General features: G+C 41.5%; 1 long non-coding RNA gene across 1 annotated transcript; it reads right to left on the bottom strand.

Annotated features, from left to right (window-relative positions):
* Positions 1-2,287: 2,287 nt before the first annotated feature.
* LOC104914150 lies at positions 2,288-5,478 on the bottom strand. Its single transcript, XR_795841.3, has 3 exons — positions 5,391-5,478; positions 4,793-4,927; positions 2,288-3,693 (listed from the first exon to the last, which is right to left on the bottom strand). It is a non-coding gene; the product is annotated as an uncharacterized LOC104914150 (long non-coding RNA).
* Between the last annotated feature and the right edge of the window lie 196 nt (positions 5,479-5,674).

Here is a 5,674-nt window from a genome sequence, read left to right as displayed (position 1 = left end):
TTGCAGCCGCTGCGGGGCTGTGATTCAGGAAGGCCGCGCACAATGGAAGCCGTGAAGTTGGGAACGTGATACAAAAGGAGTCCGGATGGAGACTCTTTGAAAGGGTAGATAACTGCAGGACAAGGGGAAGTGGTTTGAAGTTGAGGCAGGGAAGATTTAGGTTGGATGTTGGGGGGAAGTTCTTTGACATGAGAGTGGTGAGGTGCTGGAACAGCTGCCCAGAGAGGCTGTGGATGCCCCGTCCATCCCTGGAGGTGCTCAAGGCCAGGTTGGATGGGGCCCTGGGCAGCCTGGGCTGGTGTTAAATGTGGAGCTTGGTGGCCCTGCATGTGTCAGAGGGTTGGAGCTTCATGATCCTTGAGGTCCCTTCCAACCCTGGCCATTCTGTGAGAGAAGCCAGCAGTGAGAGGTTTCACCAGAGTGGTGTTGGACTGCTGCTCGTTGATTTTTAAAAATAACAACCAGATTTGCTGGCAGCTGAGCACACACCTGGGAGCTGCGAAGTTTCAGAGATATTTTGAAGGTGCAGTGAAAAAGAAATGAGAAATTAGGAATAAAAAGCAGCAACGAAGCTTTGGGAAAACAGATCATTTGTGTTTTTAGAAAGCCTTGTTAAAACACATAGAAACACACTTGAAAAGGTTTTGATGGTTCTCTGATACGGGTTTGCTCCCAGAGAAGGTAATATTTATAAACTTTCAGATTTATAAATTCAGTTACAATTCCTACATGTTGGTGTGACTATCTTGCAAGTTATTATTTGGGAGAAAAACTGTGGGGAAATATTTTGTTGCTTTAATTACACTAATCCCTGTAGCAACTTTCCCTTTCTGAACGATAGCTTTTCTGCAATTCTCTTCACAATGAAACCTATTTTAGATGGATCACGCATACCCAGAGCATTAAGAAGCTCCCCTTGCTTGTCTCACTGTTGTCAGGGAGGAAGAAAACATGCATCAAAAGCCAACTGTACCCATATGAAGGAAGGAGTATTTCTGCATCAGAGCTGAAGGTGACTTAAAGTTGCTGTTGAAGCAGTGATACAGCAGAGGTCAGTTACGTGGCAGAAAACTGTAATGTGAGTGCTGGGGCATAAGCCAGGCAGCAGCTGAGCACTGCTCGGCTTTTTTCTCCCTCCCCATCTCTCCCACTGGGATGGAGGAGAGAATTGGGAAAAAAAAAAAAAGGCAGAACTTGTAAGTTGAGATAAAGAGTATATACTAAGACAGAAAAGAAAGAGAGAAGTATTAGCAACATAACAACATATATACATATTTACAAATCAAGTGAAGCACAACACAGTTGCTCACTACTCACCAAGTGATGCCCGAGGAGCAGCTGACCCCCAGCCCGTTTCCCTGTTTTATAGCTTTTTGCACGATGTCATATGGCATGCAATATCCCTCGGGCCAGCTGAGGTCAGCTGCCTTGGTTCCGGCCCCTCCCAACTCCTTGTGCCCCCGGCACCTCATGGGCAGGACAGAACAGGATGCTGAAAAACTCAAACGTCTTTGGCTCTGTGCAGCACCACTTAGCAACAACTGAATTATCAGAGTGTTATCAACACTTTTTCTTCAGAAGCCAAAACACAGCATCATACCAGACACTATGAAGAAAACCAACTGTCCCAGCTGAAATCAGGACAGCTAGCCACTATGCAGATGATCAGAATGAGGGTAATCATAAGACTGGGTAAACAACAACAACAAAAAATCCACAACTGGACCTATAAAGCAGGGAAGCTAACTGGGTTGAGAAAGATTTCAATTGGAGAACAAAGGGGAAGAATAACTAAAAGAAGAACATTTTGAAATCTCTGACAGTAATTACAGCATGACAAAATACAGGATTTTTTTTTTTTTCTGAGACTTTATTGAAACAGGAGGAAATATATCTGGACTCCTGTAGGCACAAGTTTCTTTTGTAAGAAGCAATAAAGAGCAACAGCAGACCTGATAGCATGGAAGTACTGAGTTGAGCAGCTTTCCCTCCAGCTGGCAGTCACTGGCTTTGCTTTATCAGTTATGTCATGTGCTGTTGACTGAAATATTTTCCTACAGGACCAAGCAGGGTCATGGGACTGTAGCTCATTTAGAAAAAGCACCATTCATAAGTGTGGAGCAATCTCCGAAGTCACTGGATAAGAAAACACATACCGATGATACACTCTTACTCTCTCACTTTGTCTTAGCAATTAACTTAATGTAGCTTTTAAGGAATATAAAATGGATGTAAATGGCATTCTTATCAAACTACAGCTGGAATAGAACCAACAAGTTTGGATCTAAATGTAGATATACTTCTGAAAGTTCAAGAGTTCCCATCTGGTGATCCAGGAGCAACCCACAGTTGCAACACTCCATGTAAAAGCACGATGTTCAGGAGTACAGTTAGAGAAGCAGAAAACTTAAGCTTCTGGAAAACTCAGCTGTATTTCTGAGGACACATTTTTGTCTCTTCCTCACAGTGTAGGCTCCATCCCTACTGAAGTCTTGTAAACTTACGTTTCTGTTTTGATGTTTTATGTGTAGCAGTTCCTGGCAATTTTAACGCCCCACATACAGTAATTCTTGCTAACCTGCGTTGGAGGTGAAGTGTTGAATTATTTCTTTCTTCAAGAGGTAAGTTACATGAAGGCTAGAGTTGCTGTGGTGAGCTCCTCGTAGTTGGGCAAGCGTGAAGCATTTACCTTAGTGACATTTACAACTAGTTCTGTTTTCTTACTGCTAAGCTATATGAGCAATTTTAACAACTACACAATGACATAGGGTGTTGGAGTGGCGGTCAGGAAGCTTTATCACAGGCTTACTGTAATTCATGAAAGATGATGCAAGATTTAAGGGATTTCTGTGCTCAGGATTTTTGCTGACTCCATGGTCCCTTGTTCCCTATCCCTGAACCAGATACCATTCTTGACCCGAGTTAAACCTATGGGGCACTTCAGCTTATCCAGTAACCAGCAGGAATCTGATCTTAGTCAGAATTCAAATGAAAACAAATATAGAAAATAAAGTTCCTGGGCAGCCATGATCTAGCATCTAATCATAGACAGTGATTAGTAGACAGCATAGTCACCATCTCTTCTTGAACATGAAGATTTCACACTGTATTGTAAAAATCATTGCCCAAACTAGCAGGAGGCAGCTTAAAATGAAGTACTTTATTCTGGTCTTAGGGAAAACAGAAAAGAAAACCACCACAGCCATTAAAATGCAAATGAAGTTGGAAGCAGACGTTGTTTGAAACTCACCCATTTAGAGGTAAAAAGTTACTCCTTCTGAGGGAATTCCTGCCTTTGGAAGACACTGCAATTAGCAGTAGATGTATCTACTTGGTGCCTCTCATTAATTCTTCCCTATACTACAAGGTTAGCATCACCAGGTCAGTCTAAAAATAAAACTAGTAGATAAGGAGTTTATATAGAATTCTGTGGGGAGAAAAGCAGGAATTTTACATGTTACCTTCCTTCCCGCTTTCCTCCTCCCCTCACATATTTGCAACAGTTTCAGAATCTTCCCAGGTTCCAACTGAGATCCAGTGATTTCCCAAATATCAAGTCTTTACCTTCCACATAGCTTTGAGCCCTCAGCTAGTGGGAGCAGATATAACTGTTGCCACAAAGAGGATTCTGTAAGATTCCTTTATATCACCTTTTAAGTTCAGGAAGGCTGTCTCAACCAGGGGGGCACTGGCCTACAAAACAAACAAACAAACCGCAAAAAACACAAAAATCAACTTATTTCTTTTGTAGATTGAAAAGGTCAAATTCTAAACTATTTTTCAGCTCAGGTGTGAGATGCACCTCTTATAGCCATAGGTTACCTCTTTTCCCTCTTGGTTGATTGTTTCCTGTCTTCACACAACGTTCATGCTGCATAAACAAAGCAGACTAAGTGCTCTATCCACAGAGCACTACAGATGCTGTCCCCACATTACATCCACGACAACTGGCAAGGCAGCAACAGAATATGCTGCAGTAAGGGTTAGGAAAGAAGTGAACCCTGCTGCCATGATTTAGCATTCAATCTTGTGTAACAACTAGTGGTTGCCAAGAGGAGCTATGTCAGCCTCGTATGTCGTGCCAGGATCTTTACTGCCTTCTTTCCAAGCAATGACAGCATCCTTTTAATTTTGGATTAGGCCGCTCATTCTGCCGTCCCACACACTGCTGACAACAAAAATTAGCAGAGTGGATTCTTTCAGTCTTCACAAGTACCCAAGAAGATTAATCTGAAAGGGCAGTTACAGCCTTAGGGCTGTTTGAAATCATACTAAGACTGCAATTAAAAAAAAAAAAAAAGACAGGAGATGCCAGGGAAACAGGGTTCATGAAGCAATTCATAAAGCAGAAATGGAACAGGTCCCACTGACTTCTAGGAATACATCAAAGGAAATGTGAACACTGTGGCAGAACGATCCGTGGAAACATAGTTCTGTATCTGCAGGACTGCAGGTTTCCTTGAGAAAGGAGCATTAAGAAAGTCACTTCGTGGATGCAAACAAAGCAGTATCTTTTTAGTGAATAGAGCAGTATCTTGGCACTGTATAATGCAGTGGTCTGTAAGAATTTATTTTAAGTCCTATCAAGTGCAAGTGACTAATGCTTGTTCTCATCACACAGATGAATGGAAGTCGAAGATAAGATACAAAGCCTTCAAATCATACATATAGTTACTGGCTTTTGTTCCTGTATCTTAATGTGTCAAAGCAGCTTTTGTATTGATCCTGTAAGTCAGTGAAAACACAGCTGCAGTGCTGGCGGTTTAAGCAGCAATGTGCAACTGTTACTTACATCAAAGTCAGCAGGTGGCACCCAACAAACGCTGATGCGTTTTACATGACCACGATCAACTTTTCCCTTTACAGGTTCAATAGCAAATCCCTTCTTCTGGAGGTGTGACAGGTTATCAAAACTGAACTCCACATTCTGCAAGAAACACAACACACCTCCAACACAGTCAACTCCATCTCTTTATACCTAATACCATTTGTTCACTTAATTTGCCAGGACACTACATGGAGCCCTATTGTTTGCCAAGCTATTTCTGCCATCTGAAACTGAAAACAGCCATCTTGTTCACTGTCACAAGAAATCATAAAACAAAACACTAGAATACTGCAATTCAGTTCTGCACTCACACTCTTGTATTTTAGAATTAGAGAAAGAAATGATTAAAAGTAACTAATTTAATATGATAATGCTAATGCCTCTTATCAACCCCTGAAAATCCATCTTTTATTTTCTTTCACCAATGCTTTTGTATAAAGTTTGCTAGAAAAATGAGTCATTCTTAATTTGGAGAACAAATTCTTGACAGAAGGCACTTATAACCACTTACACTCTACCAGTATTTTTAACAGCATCTGATATAAGACTGCATTTTCTTCACCTTCTTAGATGCAAACTGAGCTGTCTGTATAGCTCCAACTTTCAGTTCTGTTGCTGCTGGCAGTAGGGCATTCTCTCCCTCCACGTGCTCCAGAAGCAGGAGAATGGACTTCACTGGTTCTTGCAGCTCTAAAGAAATATGAATCAAGTAAACCTTGAGGATAAGTTGAAACCCCTGAAAGCATGTCTATTCCATAGCAGTACAATCAGGAGAATCCAGTATATGCTATAACACATGAAACAATTTTGAAAATATTTACTGCATACCAGAGAAGTGGCAGAAAA

The sequence above is a fragment of the Meleagris gallopavo genome, chromosome 23, assembly GCF_000146605.3.
Source record: "Meleagris gallopavo isolate NT-WF06-2002-E0010 breed Aviagen turkey brand Nicholas breeding stock chromosome 23, Turkey_5.1, whole genome shotgun sequence".
NCBI classification, from domain to species: Eukaryota; Metazoa; Chordata; class Aves; order Galliformes; family Phasianidae; genus Meleagris; species Meleagris gallopavo.
Note: the sequence above shows the minus strand (reverse complement) of the source record. Positions and strands in the feature narration are given on the sequence as shown.